The sequence below is a fragment of the Chroicocephalus ridibundus genome, chromosome 2, assembly GCF_963924245.1.
Source record: "Chroicocephalus ridibundus chromosome 2, bChrRid1.1, whole genome shotgun sequence".
Classification (NCBI taxonomy): Eukaryota; Metazoa; Chordata; class Aves; order Charadriiformes; family Laridae; genus Chroicocephalus; species Chroicocephalus ridibundus.
Genome location: NC_086285.1, coordinates 84,238,982 through 84,261,337, shown reverse-complemented (window position 1 = coordinate 84,261,337; position 22,356 = coordinate 84,238,982). Strand labels below are relative to the sequence as shown.

At 35.0% G+C, this 22,356-nt stretch overlaps 1 protein-coding gene across 5 annotated transcripts in view; it reads right to left on the bottom strand.

Annotated features, from left to right (window-relative positions):
• LOC134511714 (cadherin-10) overlaps positions 1-20,837 on the bottom strand; it is a 102,595-nt gene extending 81,758 nt beyond the window's left edge. For 2 of the 5 annotated variants that reach the window (XM_063326097.1, XM_063326095.1), the window contains exon 1: positions 20,392-20,757. The gene's annotated coding sequence lies outside the window, so the exon portion shown is untranslated. The other 3 variants (XM_063326096.1, XM_063326098.1, XM_063326099.1) reach the window with 3 other exon arrangements.
• Positions 20,838-22,356: the final 1,519 nt, after the last annotated feature.

Genomic DNA, 22,356 nt, shown 5'->3' with positions numbered 1-22,356 from the left:
TCAGAAGTCAGAAATCTAGGATAATTCTGTAAGAGCATTAGCAACAGGAACAAGATTAAAAACTTTGGTTCAATAATCAATGGAGAAGCAGTGCTTTTACAGGTAGAATGAAGTCAGAGAATGTAGTGTCTTTTTTTAGCAGCATTGTTTCTAAAAGTAAATTTAGGGCAGGTAGCTAACACAATTAATATTGGCAGCAAGATGTTATGATATCAACATTAAACAGGAAGGAGTCAGGATAAAGATGAACTGAAGAACTTAGATGAGAAAGTCCAGCCTTTGCAATCCTTTTAGCTGTGCAACAAACTGGGTTTGCAACAAAGAGCCATAAGACATTGGAGAAATCCATAAAAAATTCCTACATGGGAAAGTGATGTGAACTCCTCCTGAAGGGGATGGAACGACACTGGACAAGGTGTGCAGCTACAAGCAAGGCAACCCAGTTATGTTAAGTTACGGGACCCCTCTTTCAGTGACGAGACATTCAGAAAACTCAGCAACCTGGTAGAGCACATTCATGTGTTGATAAAATAAAACCACCTCAGCATAGGAATCAAGCATGCTCAAGGACCACATACTGTTCATTGCAAATTATAGGTTTTTAAACCACTGGGCCTAATTAATCTATTATTAGTACACAACACGAATTGGCTGAAGCAGTTTCAGAATAATTAGTCATTCCTATATTTAAAAATATATTTTCCACTCCAATTCCACTCCAAATTCTTTCAATAATTGACTAATTATCATGCCTTGTGGACAGAGAAAAATCACTAAATGTCAACCATCTTAATTCTAGTGAGGCAAACAGATCACAGTATGATTTAACAGCATCATCTGGATCCAAAAGAGAAACTGATACATAAGGAGGACTAGTGCCTGTAAGAAAAATAAAGTATATCTTCTCTACTCAGGAAAAAATGGGAGGGACTCAGCTAAAACAATAAATCCATTTTTGAACACCACACCTTAAGAGAGGTATGAAGTCAGGATAAAAGAGGAATTGTCATGACTATCCTGGCACAAGTGAAGAAATTGGCACCACTAGGTTATAACAGAAAAGTGTGTGAGAGGGAGAACAATATACAACATTCAAATATGTAAGACTTCTGTAAAAGAGACAGGGGATAATCTGTTATCCGTATTTACTGAACATGACAAGAAGTAATGGTTGAGATGATTTGCAGCCGGGAAAAACCACACAAAACCCAGCCCAGCGAATGATTTTTTTTGTAACTTTAATGATAATTACATCTACAGACAGAACTAGCACACATTTACATAGTACAATTTGTCTCTTAAGACTGTCTTGGAGATTAACTTCCTTTTCCACCTCTACCCATCCTTATTCTTGTAAGTGTTATACCCAGAAGACCAACCCTGAACGTTATTTTATTTACGCTGAAAAAAAGTAATAAAAGTAATAAAAAATATATAAGATATACTTTCAAATATCTTTCATTTCCACACAGTACTGAACAAAGTAGGACAACCAAATTTTTTGAGCCAATCTTGATCATACAGACCCTGTTCTGTGAAAAAAAAAATTAAAAAAATAAAAAGGTCTGCTAACCTAGATTCAACATAAAATAAGTAGTATTTACAGGCTGGCTTCCACAGCCCTCTAGGGATTAAACATAATTTGAAAAACTAAATGCCTGCTCATATTTTGTTTAGTAGTAGCTCACCCTACATTTGCTTTTTTAGAGTTGTCACTTCAGACTACTTGATTTTCAGAAGTACCTTTTAACATCACTGGAAACAGGAAACATAGCCCAAGGGGCTGAACACACAATGGTTAATGCTTATATACCCGCTGTGTCTTCAAGGAAAGGAAGATGGAATGATTCCAAATATGCAGAAGAAATGCTGTCTGAAACAGGAAAAATAGTATGAAAACTGTAATCACATCACGATTAAGGATGACCTGTCTCCAATATAATGTTTGATTCTTTTAGATATTTCAGCCATTTCAAATCACACTTAGCTTTAATGTGATATGTCATTTATCATCAAACATAAAACATTAGGTTTCCAAAGAGACTGTGGTGGGAACAAGCAGAAGAAATGAATCAATATTTTTTAATTTAGAGAAAAAATCTAAAAAATAATAATAATGTAATAATAAAACCAAAACCAACATTTTGTTAAATTGGTAACCAATCAGCCTTGAAAGGTCCCAGGAAGTTATCTTCCTGTCCCCACATTTATTTTATTATATATTTTCATGGGCTTTTTTGCTTCAGCATATTAATATGATACGTAGCCAGTGGACAGAGATGAACCTGAGAGAAAGAGTTTCTATTCCTAAATCTTTAAGCCATGTGAAGTGTGAGTTAGGACAAGTTATTTCAAACCTCAGTGAGCTATTGCCCATGCCCTAGCCTTTTCCAGTCTTGCCTATTTAGTTTATAAATGTCTTATATCTGTGACAGTCTCTAACAGGCCACAATATTTCCAGAGAAAGAGTTCCATACAAATATTTCCAAAAGAGAAAGAAAATTCAAGCAGATAGACTAAACAATTTACACAAGTCTTACTTAATGCTGGAAGCCCCAGCACACTACAGTAAGATGTTTTTGTTTGCTTTTCACTCCCATGTAGTGTTAAATGGGTAAAGCCACACATCTTTAGAGAACCATGTGCCCCTGTACACATTATATGCACCCTGGGTTATGTATTTCATCTCCCAGTAAGTAGCTCAGACTTACTAGTTCTTTTCTCCCCCATAAACACTTTTTTTTCAGTCCTTCCACAATCAAGTATCGTGGCACAGGACTTCAATGGAGATGGAAGGTTTTTGAACAGGATAACGAAGTCCAATCATGATGTCTTTACAAAGAAAAGGCCCCAGTGATTATATGTAAAGCAGCTCAATTAGTAGGAAAAATTGAGATAGAAAAAACTCAGAAAAAACTGAGGTAGACTGCTGGTCTCGGCATCTATACCCTCACAACTGTATTATACATTATTTGATAATCAAGAAAAACTTGATTTTAAGTTTTACTTGGCTTACAATGGTAACAGCAGTGCTACCTCTCTAGATTAAATACCGATTGTTAGTTCAGTTTGGATTCAAAGCAAAGAACATCAGTTATGGAATTATGAGTTATTTTATATTTTACTAAATAATCTTTGTATGCTGCCCAACCATCTGCATAATTCAGAAAAATTCTAGGAGTTAATAGGACTACAAAATAAGTAGAGTGGATATAGTTTGTGGGTTTTTTTGTGTTCATTAATAATAATGTATTATACGGACACAAAGGAGGCCTAAAGCCCTTCAGTGACTCTGAAGTCCTTGCTGTTCTGCGAACAAGCAGGCAGCGCACAAATAGATAAGATGGCAGTGCCTAAGCACAAACACAGTTGCAACTCAAAAAACCCGCAGTACTTCACATACCTATTAATAGCTAATAAGTGATACATGATAAAAACTGACTTTTCTTTATCATTAATTAAATCTCAATAAATAACATCCATTATATACTGAAACTACATTATCCAGTTATCCAGGAACTACAGCTGTACAGCATGAATACTGTTGATACCATTGAATATTATTAAAAGCTCCAAAGCATACTGTCAAATTCATGTTTAAAAATGAGTAAAAGACTGAAAAAACACAGGAAAATAACTATTTGTAAGGATAAGCAAAGTAACATAGAGTATCCAAGAAGTATCTGGATGTGCGTACTGATACCTAGAGAAAGTCTTTTTTTATGGACAGATGTTAAGGGGTTTATCACATGAGTATTTATGTTGGAACAATTTTTTAATGTTTCTCCTTGCTAGTGTGCCACATTGTCTCTTATGTGGCACGTTTCTTCGGGGCATTGTTACTTAAATTAGGTCTCCCAAAGTTTAACTGAATTTTGTGGGTCCTGGTGATACAGCCCAGGAAGAACATACCCGGAAGAGATATGAGGCAGTACTTAGCCACCCACTGGAACAGAAATTTTATATGCCTAGGCAGAGTTTAATGTTTCAGCTACATAATAAAATTTCTCACAGAGGACTTCAGTATCTTTTAGACTGTCACAGGGAACCCCAGTCTTGTTCACAAGAATGAGGATTTCAAAGTATTCAACTTCTGTTTTGCTATATTACATCGTACGGTTTAAAGTCGAACATTCGTGGTAGGCAGGAAATATAAAGTGAGAAGCAAAGAACATAAGAAGTATGTCCTAAATAAACAACATGACACATAATAGGGACACTGAAATACCAGCACCTGCATAGCACAGAAAGAATGCAGACGATCAAGTTCTGAGTAACAGCTGGGCAACACTAGGATGTAAGAAACATTACAAAAATAATACTTACAATTATGGAAAGTTTATGAACAGATAACACAACAAACATTAAAATTTTAGGAGTAAAATATGTGTATGAAAAAAGAACAGGAATGAAATTTCATAATTTGATTTCCCTTATAATTTTATGTCATAGTCTTATGTTGAAGATTTAATAATTCTAAAATATTTAGCAGTTTGTCTTGCAACACTGTAGCCTTTTTAGTGAGATAACATGTTGATATTTTATTAAATGTATAATTCTATATATTGCTTTGGATGTGAAAGTTTCTGCTTAATGCACCCTGAAGCAAAAGTGCGATTAAACTCTTCCTAAATAATAAGAATGATCAGCTCAGTGTAGGTTCTCATTTTGCGCTTCTCTTCAGGACAAGCTCTTATCACATGTATTCTATATATAATTCATTCATTCCTACTATCCTCTGCATTTCGTTATTAAAGCAGAATGCTCATCTTGGTCTTGAAATCAATTAAATCAACTACCTGACAAATACTTACTGGAGATCATTAAAAGGTTATGAAAAAAATCACTGCCTTCTAAGAATTACATGAGGGATGAAAATTGCCCTTTTATTAAAATCTAGGTGGAAATCAATAAAATGTCTGAAAAAAATTAGAAGTCCTGAACACTGTACTGCTAAGCACAAACTGAGACAAAGGCAGATAAGGGTGATGGTTATCATCCAGTTAATCTCAGAAACACAAAGCCATTTTATTCTTATTTTCTGCTAGGAAATTAAAGTCTCAGAACAAGGCATGAGTTTGATTACAACTAAGTTGGCCAAAGCACATGAGTGTGTACATATCTGGATAGCATTAAAAACAATTTAAATGTGCTTAAATTTATCTATATGATCAAATACTGTCAATGGAAATGGAAGCTAAACACAAGCTTAAGTCATTTGCAAAATGCTGGGGTCTTCTGTGCGCAAGAAGCACGTTAGTTTAACAACATACCGTGGCCCTCAGACTTCTGCAGTTTAGTACATCCTCCAAGACCGCAAGTAGGAGGTGGCTTTTCATCTTCCCTGCAGGCAAACTCTTTCTCTCTAATTAGGAAGAGGGCATTAGAAATCCAGTGACAATGAGGATTTTCTGCAGTGCTGTGCAGCCCTGCATCTTCTGGTTCCTCAAATGCATGGCTTTTACACATGAACAAGTACACAATATTTCAAGCATGGCCTAATTGACAAGAGCACCTGACTGCTGCTGTTAACCAAAATGCCTTTCAGAGAAAGTACCAAAACACACAGAAAGAGGCAGTGTAAATTAACTCTTATTTACTCTCCTTCAAGATTTTTTTTTTTAAATGAGAAGCAAGAAAGACTCTAGTATGGTCTTTCCAAAGCACAAAAACCTTAGGGTTCTTGTGGATAGCAATGTGGACCAACAAATCAAAAGCGGGAGAGCTGATCGCTGTTACCATTCCTTTCTTGCGTAAATCAGCTGTCACAAACTCAGAGGAGCTAGAAAAGAGCGTCAGTCTGGTCTAAGACTACCAGAAAACCACTGGAATATCTGGAGATTTTTTATTTTTTTCCTTTGGCTGAGGAGAACTTGGTTGACTGCTGTTGGAAACGCACAGTTTTAGACACACAAGGTCTTAGTTTCCCTGAAATTTTTTATTTCCTACACAAGTAGGCTATTGCCAAATTATTTTTAAATCAGGGGAAAAAATAATGTCTTAAAATTTTTTAAGGAAGGACTTTTTGCTCCCATTTTTAAGGAACTACAATTTCTTTGTCTTTCATTTCCTGAATTCTCTTTACAATACTCAAAAGTTGAAGCTACCTCCATGTCAGTGTTTCACAATTTAGTCTGCATCAACAGACATGGATATAAATCCATTGCAGTAAAATACAGTTTTATTTCTGAAGCACATAGAGTTAATTACATCAGTCCAATAAAATATAATTTTAATTTTTGTCTTATTTGTGTATGGGCTTGTACATATATACACACACCTCAAAAGCAGCTTAAGTTACTTCTACACTGTAAAATGTAGGGAAGGAAAAAAGTGCTTCATTTGCAGCTAATGTATACGCACGCTTCTCTATTCATCTTCATGAGAAAACAACCAAGTTCACTTTGGCAAAGGAAAGTTCTTTTACCCTAATGCCAACAAGTACATAACCTGAAATACCAGCGTCACTACTATTTTAGCAGTTCTCTTTTCAATTTAAACAGCACTTCCTGATTTGCCCTAAATACTGTAATCTCCATAGGACAAAGTCATAGCAACAAACTAATTCAGACTGCAGGCTCCTGAAAAGATGGTACACCTATGTCTTGTGTGTAAGAACAGCACCAATGGTTGTTGGGATCCTGTGCTTTTGTGACCTTCATATCCTGTTTAGAATTTCTCTAGGCATTCAGGCCCTAAAACTTGTCAGTTATGTATTATTGCAGTTGTACAGCAGAATGAATTTTCTTCTTTCACTGCCACAGCCTAGGTACATGTTGCATAGACTAGCAGGTAGTCACACCAGACATAAATAATTTTGACAGTCAGGAGAAGAACACACTAAATATACAAGTTCCACAGATCAGCAATCAATCTTATCTGACAGACTAACCCCAGAAACATTTTTAAAAAACATTTTTTCCTTTTGATCATCTAGACAAGTTCTGTGACAGACACTTTTCAGTCTTCCCTTTATATACAGGATCTAACAGTTTCCAGCATAAATAATGTATTTACTCACCTACCTAAAATTGTAACTAAATTAAGCACACTGGGATTGAAAAAGAAAAAATCTACTATTCAACAGGTATAATTTGCAAAGAGGGCATACAAGGGAACTGGCAATTTAGACGAAGAAATTCTAGCAATTTCACTTGTTTCAAAAACATATTCTGAAATTACTTTATACAGATTTCCAGGCGTTCCTGACTATAATTATAAAATCATTAACTACTACTGTTTTCTTTTCACCTCCAGAAGCTGCACAAATAGGAATAATAACTTTAACTGACCATGTTTTCTCTTCCCTCTCTAACTTCAATGGAGACATTGATACTTTGGGTTATTTCTTCTTTCCAAGACACTTTCCTAACTATCTACATTGTCTTTTCCCCTCTTAAATTTATTTTACATCCCTCTTATCTGCATAGCACTGTCTGTAAATTCTCTTAATCTCACACAAACATTATTTCTGCTCAAATCCTTGGACAAACCAGTATTTCTTCTGTTATTGAATATCATGCTTCTTTTGCATATGGTCTCTTCCTTCATTTTTTAAGGGCTGGTGCAGTGCATTCTCATGTGAATTGAGATGCAGGCTTTACAACACTTTCTCTCCAAATTTCAAAACTGTTCCGTTCAAAGAAGCATTCCCTTAATTTCCTGAAATGCTTCAGGAATGCATATCAATCAATCCAAGAAATTCTCTGTCTGTTCCTCCACAACATCCACTGACTTATCACTATTACATTTCTGCTTTTTGCACTGCACAAACACAACTGCTTCTCATTGGAAACTTTCTCTTTGGTAACTTGTGAGATGCTACGTCATCTTTCTGTATCTGTGCTTCATTTGTTGCCTGTCTCGCTGCATGTTTCTGCTGAAGCATGCTACCTGCCTTACCTGCAGCTTTTATAAGTAAATACAATTAAAAAAACCCCTTTAATATATATTAACAGAATTCTACTTTTCCCTCTTGAATATTCTTTAAAATATTCAGTACTCAGTTTTTATTAAATGTAGCCACATGAAAATTACAGCGCCGTGCATACACAAATGTGTATTTATCCAGAATAAGATCTGAAGAAGATGCAATTTTGGTAAAAAACTTTCTAGAAAGCTTTTTAAGATTTTATTTTTAGAGACCATTCACATGTTACATTGAAATGGCAGAAAACACTGTTTAATGATGAAATACTGACTATATTTTTCCCATGTAAGAAAATGTAAGCTCTACGAAGCCTAGAAATTGTAGGTATAGAAAATGTCTCTATTAGGCCTAGAAAGCAAATCACAGAATAATATAGAAACTGATTTTATATGAATTGCAAAAGATACAAGTTACATTTTGGATTTCAGTGTAATTATTATTAGCGTATATAATATGTCATAATATCATAACTTTATTCATACAAATATTATTTAGAATCATGCCTTAAACTTCACAACTTTCTATCAGAAAGACTGTGACACATATTTAGGTTTGCCTTCCTTGTAAGGGAATTCACATCATGTGAATTCACTGCAATGAGCAATTGCAATTCTTTCTTTAGTTGCATCACATACCACTTCAATCTTGCAGGCAAAGTATACTGTAGAAGGCACCAAAAGATACAGAAAGACAGAGAAGCATTCAAGTGGATTAATTGTCAAGAGATTTTTACTGGAATCAGGAGGAAAAATACTCACAAACACATCGTCACATACGCGTACAAAACTGTTGAAATTCTATATCTTATTACATTAACGTTGTGATTCTTCTCTCCATTCCTGCTGATAGGCAATGGAGTTTTATCTCTAGCTAACCCAGCTAACCCTAATCAGAGAAATCACACAGTCCCTAACCATCCAAAAGGAACCCTTCAGCTATTGACTGATTTATCTCGGTCACGAGTTGGCACAGCATATCAATGTACCTCAGCTAGTGATTGATTATTAAAAAAAATCACATTCTAGTGACTAACATTTTAGTATACACCATATAATTTCTAGAAAAAAAATCTTGTATTAACAGCCTTATCATATTTTTATTTTCTATCTAAATTTAGAAAGCTTATAATACACAATGAGGCATTATTGGCCATGTGTAGGGAAAGCGGTGGAAGTATTTGACATTGCAAGAATATTCACTTGGAATACTACTTTCGTTTGTGAATGGAAGGTGAATCTTAAACAGTGTTCTCATTTAGTACTAATTTTGACTGACAGTATTTCCTCCTTCATCTCAGAGGATATACTATCAAAATGTATCAAAATGCTGTATTTTTTTTTCCTTTTTTTTTTTTTGGTCTTTTCTGGCTATAGTAGTGGACTGAAATTCAAAATAACAGTCTGTTTTCTATCCCTGAGGTACAAGAACTTTTAATCTTTATATGCTTTCATACTTCTTGTCTGAAAAACGGGTATTATAATAACTCGCAAAGTTATAATTTGCAATTGATCTTCAATGACTACAAGACATTCAGATGTTATTTGGACCAGAATATAATAAATGTTTTTCAAAAACACCAAGAAAGAATAAAGTCACCCTTACTTCTGAAAGAAAGAGAACCACTGGCTTAAGTAAAAGCAGGACAAGACATTTTCTTTCCGGCTATTGACAGGGAGCAATATTTTTGCATCTAGAAATTTTCAGCATGATTGGAAGTCAGAGATAAATAAGTAAGCAAATATGGACTATCACAAAGAAAGCTCCTTAGGAAATTGAGCAAGGATGTTATCTGTACTGATTGCAGACATCTACAAGCATTATCTTCAAAAAAACAGGTATTAAACTAGCACAGAACCAAAGCCACTCATCTTGCTGAATCCCAGTGAAAATATCAGGAAAATAAACGTCATTCCCATGCTGTTATTGCTTTTTTGGATGTAGGCTGGTATGAATTTTCCAAAGCCAAAACCAGAAAATAAAATAAAAACCAAGAATGCTAGGACAGACCTTGGCTTTCTGTTAAACATTACAGGATGCTGAAGTGAATATTGCCTTGAGCCAGCTAAGTATTAAAGTATTCTACAGAGATCTGATACACTAATACAATAAAAATCTATTGACAATTACCTTGAACTAGTTAAGTATTTAAGTATTCTACAGAGATCTAATGCATTACAGACTAAAAATCTATTTCCATGTGGTAATTATATTCAATTTTTGTGAGACTTCTCAAACCAGTATTTCTAGTAATGCACTTGAAAAGATCCAAAAAATAGAAGCAACCAAAGAGAACTTTGTCCTGTGCATGACTCAGTTTGCTGTTTTACAGTCCCTATAAAAATTCGTACATATATATCTTTCTATCACCAAAGCAAGATATTTTGCTGGTAGGCATAGAAACCGTGAGCTGGAAAATAGAGTACCTCCTGGTTTCATATAATTACCCTCTTGCCACAAGATGGCACCAAAAGATTAAAAATATCTGCATTCCTAAGGTTCCCATCTGAAAAAGTGAACAAACTTTTCAGGGACTTGCACAAGAAATGGCATCAACATTTGACTTTCGATTTGATTAGCAAGTTATGAACATCATTCTGCTTACTTTGACAAACTGCTGAAATGTGGAGACTTACTGCAGAGTTAATGAATATGGAGAAAAAAAAAGTTTTACTAAGTTTCTGACAAATTGCAAGAAACAGGCAGTGAACATTTAGCATGATATATTGCCTTTCTAGGACAAGGAAGTAAGAACATATGCAAATGTATGAATGCAAACTAAACAGACACAAAAAAAACCCCCAAACAACTCCAAACCCATCAACAATTTACAGTCTCCCCTAAAGGAAATTTTATCAAAGTAAAGTTCAACAACTTATACTTTAAGAATTTTTCTTTTACCTCACTCAGTTTTCCCTCCCAATTGCAATTATTAAAAACAAACAAACAAACAAAAAAGAGTTGATCTCACATTTACTGAACTCTTAAAAAAGCTGTGCGTTATATAAATTGAGAAATACTGAAGAAGCAATATTTCTAGCTTACAGGATATCTCATTGTCAAATGAATTATTTTCTATTCCCATTGCAAAACCTCATCCTTCACAAAGAATAGTATTATATGATAAGAACAGGTCAGAGTGCACTAGCTCCATCAAACCAAAACAAAAACAAACCTCAAAGTCTTGGGGGGGTGGGGGGGTGGGGGAATTTCAAATCATAATTACTTCACTGGCAATTGTTTCATGTAGTATATTTCATTTGTCTGTTAAAAAAAAAAAAAAAAACACCAACAAAACAACGATTAAAAAAGTGTTCACAGCCTTCAGCCAGAAAGAAACAAAGCATCTCAGAACATAAAACTACTAATTCACCAGCAAAATTCTTTAAGTCACTATAATTGTTCCCTTTAAAGAAAAAAGGCCCTGAACAATGTCAAGATTATAAAAGAATTGTTTTTGCCTCAGTATTATCCTGATCTTCATTGCCAGTATTTCTGATTGTGCAGAAACATATTAAGTTACCTTCAAATATTTTTTCTGTGCATCACTTAATTTCAGCTCATATATTTTAAAGCACTAATGGGTTACCCTTGAGAAGTCAGTGCTTGATTATACATTAGAATCATTGAGATTAATTCTGTTTACTTAAATAGAATTGAATTTAGTTCTTTAAAATATTTTTTTTCAGTCATCATGGCATTATGACACCACATTTTTTTTATGTTATTCTTCCAATAACCAATAGTCCAGTTTTAATCCAGTAATTGCCAGTTTTAATAGCAACAAAATAGCTTCTAAAGCAGTTCAGAAATCCATTTTTTTAGTGCTGAGGTATCATGATTTTACTTGTGTGCACTTTTTTAGTGAAAAGGATTTTAATACGCTAGAGCTACTAATGGACCCTAGCCAGAATACCTAGAGTAATGACGAACCAGTTAAATCACAAAAATGACCCCAGAGTCATGTATACCTGTAAGACAAGAGTGTCTGGGTGCTTTTCCAGAAAATGAGCTGGTAGCATTTGACTGGCAGCTGTGGCACTAATCCACGTAGGCTGCTTTTCCCTATTAGACCTGACTTTCTCAGGCTGTCCAAGTGGAAAAACACCTCAGACCCTATGTACATGAGCACTTTCTGGTTGGATCTTGATGGCTGCAGCCATGGAGGAAAGTAAAGGTGGGTGTTTCCTCCCTTGAATGTACATAATGCAAAATTTAGCAAGAAGTTCCTGCTATGTTAACGCAGTGGGTTTTGGTCTTGTAATTTAGAAGGCTGAACTCCTTTGAGCTTTACCATTTGTGTTTAACTCCAGCTAAGTGGGTGTTGCTAAAAGTAAAAACCTAAAAAACTCATTTGTAGTTGGCTATGTGTAAATTCTGTTCTAAAAGACTAACATAACAAGTATAATTTAAACCCCTGAACGTAATGAATTGTAATTACACAGTTTTTAAAAAAATCTTTGTATTTCAGAACTTAAATAATTGATTTCTCCTTCTTTGTCACAAATTTTTGGGCATGCAATTTAGAATAGCTTAAACCAGTGACCTTTCTTATTCACATTATAGATTCCTAAATTCTCTTGAAGATTTTTGCTCATCATAACTTTAAGGGGATTATTACTATAATACACTATGTCTCAGTTCATCATTCTTTTCTAATTCTCTGACCTCAAATAAAAAGCTAGAGGAAACCAAGCCACAATTAGGATATATTCAGAAATAGCACATGTATTTTGGAGTGGGTTCAGATGCCTTGCTAATCAAGGATAATAATAAGAAGAAATGTATGATTTTCTCCTTATTTTCCATTCTGTACACATATTCCCCCCACATACTTAAATTTTACAAAGCAGATCAGTTTCTTCTGGTCATCAGAAAGATTAAAGACTGTCTAAATAATACAAATAAATTAAAAACTAATGCATTTCCACCTTAAGAAAGATATTCTTAAATTTATTAGTCAAATCAGGGTACTACTTCATCTGAAACCACTTAAGAAAAGAAATTTGAAGAAAATGCATAAGCAAGGAAAAAAAAATATTAAAAAATGATGCCATTGATGAAAATCCATCTATCTGTGTCTGTATATCTGCCATTCAGATATAAGTACCAGAAAAAAGGACATCTAGTAATACATAACACATAAGCTTTTAAGTTTTTAATCACAAACTGTCGATAAAAAGCCCTCAAGTATTAAGTCATGTATCTAATATGCCTGTGGTTCAGTTCACCCATTTTAATCAAGATATCAGCTTCAGTGGTATCTTGACCATGAGCACCATGCTCTAACTCAAGGGAAAGAGCACATCCCAGTGCATTAATGACAGAAAATCTTCGTCCAACAGAGGGAAAAAAAAGCACGCTTCCCTAAAATGGTACTTATGATCATGTTCTATGTCCTAGTCTTTTATGGACACTACAGTTTTCTGCCAAAAGCCTGTGGAAACTATCCCAAAGGGAAACAGGAGACAAAAATACTATTTAGATCTTGGTCTTGCGAAGGGGAAGCAGTAGCATATTTAGGGAGCTTAGATGTAACATGCAAAATGACTGGATATACCCAAGCAACTCATTCATAAATTGAGGTCTACACTATTACTTGCCAATTAAAGACTGCTGATTAAATGGCTGAAAGCTGTTATCTCTGCTGAAAATCTCCTTGTTCTATGGCAATGATTTTGTAGATTCTGATTTCTTGTTGTTTTAAACTGTGTATTTAACTATAATTCGTTACTAGATGACCCAAGGGTTAGTTAGCTTGCATAACTAGTTTTGTTTTTATTTTGTAGCAGAAAGTCATGAGGGCAGGCTAGTAGCTCTACATAGCTGGCTTTGCAGCACCAAGATTATAATGAAAAAAACAACAACAAACCATACAACAGTACTGACACATAAAAATCTTCTCCCTACTAAAGGAAATAAAAAATAAATTAGAAGACATCTATACTGATAATGAAAATATTATCTATAACATGATGCAAAATTTTTGTGGAAGGTTATTTGAATAATTTGTTATTAAAATTTATTCTAACAGGTGGAAAGAAAATAACAGCTGAAATATTGTCATTCTCCTGCTTTGATTCATCATGGTTTGGGATTCTTTGTTTTAAACACAGTCTGCTTTGTATTTTTTTGGTATCCTTTCTAATTTTCTTGAGGTTTGTTTTGCAATTGACAGTCTGCTACTTAAAATTGAGGCCACATTCTGAGTAGCCTCAACATTGAAAAAAAACAAGCAAACACCCCATATTATTTTAAGAACTAAATCTTATTCATCTAATTAGCACATGTGCACTTCTAGTGAATGCATTACATAGAATTTTCATGATATAGAGAAATCAATGACATTTAAGTCTACTTTTAACTAATTTGCTGATGACACACAGATAAAATGGATGTATAGATCTTCTAGGAATCTTCTTATGCACCATAAAACAGAGAGGGACCCATATAGAAACTTTTAGATTCACACCTTGTCTGATATATTTAGGCTCAGACATTTCTCTAACAAAGAATGTAATATGAAAATATGATTATAAGGACATGTATTTTAAAAAAATAGAGAAAACAACCTGAGGACTGAAAGAAGCCATTTTATGAATTTCAAATTAAGTACAGTAATACTATGCACAGTTTTCAGTCAAGACTACAAGAAGGTTAGGTACAAGTTTCTCCCCTTTTTCTCTCTGCCAAAGGTGTCAAAAGATACATGGAGAAAAGATGACAGTCCATCCCTCAAAAAATATGAACTTGTATATAAAACACACTACAGTCCCAATTCATAATTGAAGCCCATACGCCTCTCAAGGCCATATCTGACAGCATTTTTAGGTCTAGTGAGGGACAGTATTGTTAAAAGTACATTATGAGAATGATAATCATACAAGTAAAAAAAAATACTATATTATACCTATTAAACCACGTGGACAGAGTCAGGAAAATCTCAGCGTAATGAGAGAGGAAGGGGTCTCGTTTTTCCCCATCTTTCATCACTTATTTTGAAAAGGGTGTCCAGATCCCTTTTTAGAAGACTTCACCTGTGGTAACAATACCACTACAAAGACCTTTTCAGGGTTACAGGAGCCTTGGCCCTGGAGATTCCACTGCCCCAGGACAGGGGACAGAGGCAAGGACACTAACACTGTACGCACAGCAACATTACCATTATTGACTGAGTCTTGCACCTTAGACGTCACACGCATTCACGGTCCCAGTTCCACTCACCATAGAAAAGGCATCAGGAAAATGGCAGATGACTATTCGTAAGCAAAAGGAATTTACACATTTAAGGGATAATTTTTCTTAGATATCTTAGAAGCAGGATAAACTTAACCATCCTCCCTCTGTCCTGTATAGTACCTCTAAATAATTACAAATACTCTGGATTCCTATCTCTTTCCTCACCCTCATTAAAATACACAATGATTTTGTCCATGTGTTTTGTCTTATGTGTAAGTTATGAAACATATTGAAGAAAATCTACATACAAAACTCTCTTGATTTCTGTGGAAGTAAAAAATCAGCTGTACACTTGTGACACTTAGAGGAACCAATGACAGAATGCACAGCATCTGAGCTTCCTAGACACAGACGTATTTCTGTTTTATTTGTGCTTACTATTAGGTTAGCATAACAATTAGCAATATAATCTTTTCATTCATTAAACAGGTGTAAACATCATGTGAACTACTGAAGTGTGGTAGACACAAGCATACGATAACAGTTCAGTTACACGCGTTTTTATTTTATGTTATTTTGGGGAAAATAAATTACCAGTCCTGTTGGACATTGTATTTTGAGTCTTGTTCCTAGTCCTGTAAATTATGTTGGTATCTATCCTTTATGTCTTAAAAATATGGATATTATAGCATTGTATAGTTCGTGAGGATTGCATTCATTTTTAAGGATCGTGATCTGATCAGGTTAAGTGATGGTATGTCATGTTCTTTATGTTGTAATGCAAAGCACTGAAATAGGATAATAAAATAAATCAAATCTGTAGTGTGGCAGGAGATGGAATATTAACAGTAAAATGATAAAACATACATACACATAAACATATGTATCACATAAGGGATAGTTCTTAATGAGAAGATATTTTGGAGAGGTCTTTTATTTTTGTAAAACACAGAGGAACACAGTTCTAGCTTTTGAGCAACAGAATTCTGGAATCATCTAATTTCAATTCATTTTTTGAATCGTTACCTTTACATAAACTCACACCCATGTTCTCTTCTTTACGTGATTTCCTTCTGTTTGAAATATGATTCAAAGTTCACTTTGGCAAAAAACGTTGTGTGAAGAATGATGTGCATTTGGGAACAATAATAGAAAGGACACCTGCCATGTTGCTTTTCATTTTATCCAGTTAACTTCCTAAATCTTTGTACTCCCCAGACGCAGCCTGTTGGTAGACACATAGTACTACACACTTCTAACCAGCAGACTTGAGTTTATATCCTAGCTCAGGTGCCCCGTGACAGTACAAGCTGGGGAGTACGTCTGAGATACTGCTAGAGCTTTATGCCTCCTGCCGGACATGCTTCTTTATCAAAAAAGTGATAAACATTATCTATTTCATCTAAATTAGTAGAGGCAAGAAATGGTAATAGGAACTTACAGAAAAAAGTAATAAACAGCTGATGATATAAATTAAGAGTGAAATTGTACAGTATTCTGCTTGCTAGAATGCAGTCCCTGTACAAGACAAAGGTTTTCACTGTTTTGCCTCTACTGTACAGACACACACACTCACTTGAGGTAACTAACTGGCTCTGACGTTTAATAATCGGGAAGACTGAACATACAAAGAAATATGTATAAACCTTCAACTGGCAGTTTTTTGGCAGATCCTCCACATACCAAAAATTAGACTGATAAGCCAGTAAACAGAACGTATAAGCTCAATAGCTCTTTGGTTGGGTGGTGTTCTGACTTCCCCCCAGATGGAAAGAGAACAAAGAAAAAAAAAGACAGTGCTGAGGCCTAGTTGATTTTTTCAGTGTGTAGTAGTACAGCCTGTTAACTGTAACACACTCAGCTCCCCAGAGATGAGATTATTTTCTACTGCTCTGTTGTAGAGCTGCTAACCCACAGAAACAGGCAAGTTAGGGAAGTCGCATGCCAAGAACTCAAAGCTGGAGCTGTAAATCCAGAGAGGAAAGGAGGAAGGAACATTCAACATAGGAGTTCCTCTGGGCCTCAAGAGAGATTTGGGAAAGGCAGTATTCAGAATACCATTGTTCCTTCATTGTTTCTTCAAGTTTTTCCAGAAGTTGGACAGTAAAAGAAGTATGGTTTTTTTCAAGAAGCAACTGTTGACATTAGTAGGTTTGATGTGCAGTGTGTGTGTTGTAAAGTCAACCAAGGTTTCAGTGAACTGTACCTTTAGTGTGCGTGAGCTTTCATTGATAGTCGCATACTGTTCAGAGCAATTGAAAATGTGCTCTGGTATGGCTTCCTTGTGTGCAGTGAAGTCACCCTTCATAATGTTTTACTTTGACATATTTAAACTGCTCATAAGAAAAGAAGTTTTATTTCTGAATTTCAGTTTTCCTCCTGTATAATAAATGGTACATCAATTAGTAAGTTATTAAAAAGCCCATAGCAAATACAATGGTAATATAGAATATATATTTAGGTGGTTCACTTAAGGCACTCACAAAATGTTTCTTAAACCCTTATATTCTGCCTATTTACTTGCCTAAATAATCATTTTTTCCCTTCCATTTCTATCTATCATGTAATTTCAAAGAACTAACTGTACAGCACATTTTTCAAATCTATGAACAAGGACTTATTGTGAAGTCTAATTAAGATGCCTTGGTGTTTTCAGAGTTGTATAAGTGTTTCAAGATTTCAAGCAATAGTAATGAATGAATTAAAAATAATATTGTGGTAACAGTCAGAAACTTCACCCCATTGTTACCATTCAACAATATTTCAATCTTAATTTGACCCCCTGCACTAGTGCTGCAACCTAGTGGTGTGATAAGGTATAAAATTATACTACTTCGACCTGCAACCTGGCTGTAAATATGGTTAACAGACATAGAAATTAAGTCACCTGCACAGAATTATCCAGATGAAACAGGCTCTGTTTCATTGACTTGTTTCCTTGGGAAATCACATTGAGAGGAGGAAATTACTTTCTCAGAATCAGAGGTAGATTATTATTATTTTCAAATTAACATTTTCTGCCTATTACATTTAATTATTTAACAAGGAAAAAATAACTTATATTATTTAGCTGAAATTTGTATACTGGTGTGCACGTATAGATGTGTATCTTATTAATATCTTTCTACATTTAATTAATGATGAGCTCATTTGCTTTGACATATAACATTATTTTAATGGATTTTTCAAGTACAGCTAGGCAGAGAAAAGAACAGTAACCACAGTGTCTACTGTGAGCACATTTCAGTATTTCATCAGTTTCTTCACAGATCCTTTGTCTATTGAGAACATGCAAGTACAAAGTTTTAGTATATCTATACTCATTTACTCTAATGCAAAGCATTTAAGAATATATAAAGTCCTACGTACAGTCCCTTTAAGATGTATTTTGCTATTTTCTTTTCCATGAACTGTTACAACGCATTCTAAATAAAAACTGTTGGCAAAACAAGCAATCAAGACATATTTTCCAATGGTACCCAAAGTAACGAAAAATCAAATCATCAGCAGCAGTTTCAAGTTTAAATATCTGTGTTATAATCAACACTCCTAATACATTACAAAGTTCCTATTTAAGTGTACAAAGTCATCTTGACACCACACAGAGAAAACATGGACGTAAAGCTAAACTAAAATTAACAGAAACTGCTATAGGAATGACCTCTTCATTCTCTCTTTTATTTAACAAAGTATATAAAAATCTGAAAAGACTCCCTCAGGCACAAACTAGATTACCACTTTATAATCCAAGAGGTATTCCTCTCTTGATGTAAACCCATATTAACTCTAAAAAGCTGTTTTTCAACTCTTGAGAAAGATAGCTTGTCTTTCTACTTGCCTTTCCCAGTTCCCTAAGTTTATTCTTTCATCTCCTCCTCAAAAAGAGCACTGACTACTATTACATTAAAAAAGTAACTAATTAATATAAAAGTTTGTGACTGGAAAATCTCAAGAAATGCTTGTACTAGACTCATAATATCCTTAGTAAACAGCATATTTAAAAAGGATTTAGGGATTCAGAAATATGTTCCAGTCTTCCACTCCCTGCTTTCCCTCTCCAGTAATATCACCATGTAAATTTAAAGCCTACTAGCTTAGGAAAAAAAAAAAAAAGACACAATTTTCACAATTTTTTACAAACCTGCTTCCTCACACCATGTACACACACATGCATGTGCAAATGCACACACAACAAGTTGTATAATTCAAAAAATACCTTAAAAGCAATGAGTGTGCAATTGGCGTAATACAGAGGCTTTTACTGAAATGAAACATGAAGATTACAGGCAACAGCTCCATTTGTGTGGAAGCAACAGAGATGATAGGTCAGTTTTAAAATGCTGGTTGCTATTTGTCACTGATTGCACGTGCAGATGCACTCCCTGAAGCTGAAGGACTGTTAGATTTTTACATCTGCAACTAGGATCATGTACAGTATTAGCCTATTGCAAATTTCTAATGCAGCTGACAATACCATCAATAGTTAGTAGTTGGGAACATGGATTTAGACTTGCATTGTGCTGCATTAATTTAACACCACATCAAATATGGATTTTATTGCAGCAGTGACAATAAATGCTTACACAGGTGCAGACTAAATTTTTCCTCCCTCCACCTTTTCTCTTCTCCCCCCACCCCTCCCCTTACTGAAATGTCAAACCTGGCAGTATTTTCCCCATTTGTGTGCATATAGCTCTGTACAGATATTTGAAAGATTGCCTTTATCCACCCTGCTATCCCTCTCCACAGGGATTTCCTTCATAAGAAGCATTTGCTCTGAGTGTGTATAATTATTCTGAAATTCAATTCAGGGCAGAATGAATGGCAGTGAAAGCTCTAACAGACTTGCACTGGTATACAGAAAGTGAGGGCACATACGTGTATGTTCCATGCTATGTTCATAACAGTTACACTGTGAAACATTGTGGTTTTTTTAATTCAACTAGTATTTTTCCCCCCCACTGAATTTGCAAGAACTGAATACAGATAGAAATTGCTACTCAAAAGATAGCCTGCTTACTAGGAGGAAAAAAATAAATATTATAAAAAGCTTAGTGTTTCAATCTTGAATAAATATGACATCAATTTACTCTGAAGAGAGAATACACAGCAGTTATTTCTTACCCCTTGTCTCATTACTCCTAAAGCATATTTATAAAATGTAAAAAGTTGTATACAGTAGAACAATTCTATGCATTGCGTTAAACACCACACTGTTCATTCTATAATAATAACAACAACAACTACAAAGAGCATAAGGAATTAAAAATAAGGAAGGCTCCTACCTTTTATTCTGCTTCTGAGAAAGTGGAGTAGTGTTCACCCCAACCAGACTGAAAAACGAGCTGTTAGAGTCCTTTTTTTGTTGTTGTTTGTTTTCTCCTATTATTTTCTAAGACTGATCCTACTTGGATCTAACTCAGGCTTTTTCTCCCAGCATCACTTAACTCTGGACAGCCGGGAACCAAAGCTAAGGGGGAGCTCTCCCACTGACTGGCTTTCATTCAGAGCTCCTGATTAAAAAAAAAAAAAAAAAAAAAAAAGGAGAGACACAGACCATTACCAGCGCACACACGCAGAGACACGCACACACTCACTCTCCCTCCGAGGACGAGAGCGGGAGAGAGAGGCGCTGCCGATGGAGCCGCAGCACTTACCCGGGGAAGGTTGGAGAGGAGGGAAGCGCAGGCTTTTTCCAAGCACACACAGTGATTTGCAAGTGAATGCGGTGGGAGGGCACAGCGAACGGAGAGCTTTTTTGTTAAAGCCTGTCGCCCTCCCTTCGCTGACAGAATGGTTCTCTGTTTTTGAAGTCTAAGGTAATCAGCCTCATCTGCTTAGCTTGTCGTAATAATAAATACTGAAAATACCACCGCTTTTTTGTGGTTTATTTTTCTTGATTAAATAGAATTACTTCCCTATACCACCAGTGATCTTACAGCAATGTTTATATATTTTTTCCTTTTTTTTTTTTTTTTTAAATAGCACAGTGCCAAGTTAAATTACAGCCTCAGAGGGCTCAGATGAAACCACAGAGAGTAGTTATTTTCTTCATTGAACTGCTTATGCTGTTAGATTAGAAACGTTTTTCCTCGTGCTTCACCAGTTTTATGATGAATATAAAACAAGACAGGTTCATATAATATTAGGTATTTTCTCATTTCCAGAGGTTATCCAAAAAAAATGGGAGTGTCGCTACTAATCCCCTATTAATATTTTTCCCTAGTTGATACTTGTGTTTCCTGTTTTTATTTTATTTCAGTCACTGCATTTGGATTTCACATTTTGCTATGTGTACCTTTTCATCACGTTAATCTGCATTGGTTTCATGTTTCTAATACAGCAAATTGGACTTAACACAATCCTCCTTGGATCATATCAAGTCCAATCCTTTGTGATACTGCAGAGGGTTATGTGTACATTAGTTAGGAGAGATTTAACAAATAGTCACGTAAGATTAAACCAATGGATGTCAGTATTGCTCTGTCTAAAAAGTGTCATAAGGGACTTTCTCTGGTTGTAAAAAAGTCTTCCTAAAAAAAAAAAAATAGCCAAATTCTCTTGAAAAAGGAGCTGAAAAATGTTGTATTTGGGAGCGAGGAACAAAGTAACAATGAAAACTATTTCATTATTAGAAAATCTAATACAGGGGTAGGTAGATCACTGGCTGCTGTTAGGCTGCTCAGTGGTAACTATTTTGCTGGTTTTCAGCTGCTAACTATTGGGCAAAAAGACAATTAAAAAAGGAAAGCAAGATCCTTACCGTGCCTGGTATCACTTCCTAATGTAACCAACTGCTGCCAGTTCCTCAGATCTGTAACCACTGGAAGGAAGAAATGACCCACCACCTAAGTACAACCTTTTGGCAGATGAGCAAGTCAACGTTTAAGCAACATGCTACACTGGCATGTGAACGCATCATCTGGAGATGGAAAGAAGCAAAGCAGCAAAATGCCAGGGGATGGGGTGGTGGGGAAATCTCTTTTTACTACCATATATGAAATGATTTGGTTTTGAAAAATTTATCTATCATGATAGATTTTTAATTTTTCAAGGAAAGACAATGAAGTTCATTGGCTTTGGCTGTACTTTGGCACATAAATACACAGTGCAATGCATAAAACATCTGTAAAAAATTTCCATTTCTTTCCTTCTCCCTTTCCAATTGTTGTATCAATCTAAAAATTAGAAATGCCCTATGTCCATCTGCTCCTGGTTTCCAAAGACCTTCATTCTCAGTCCTTTCACAG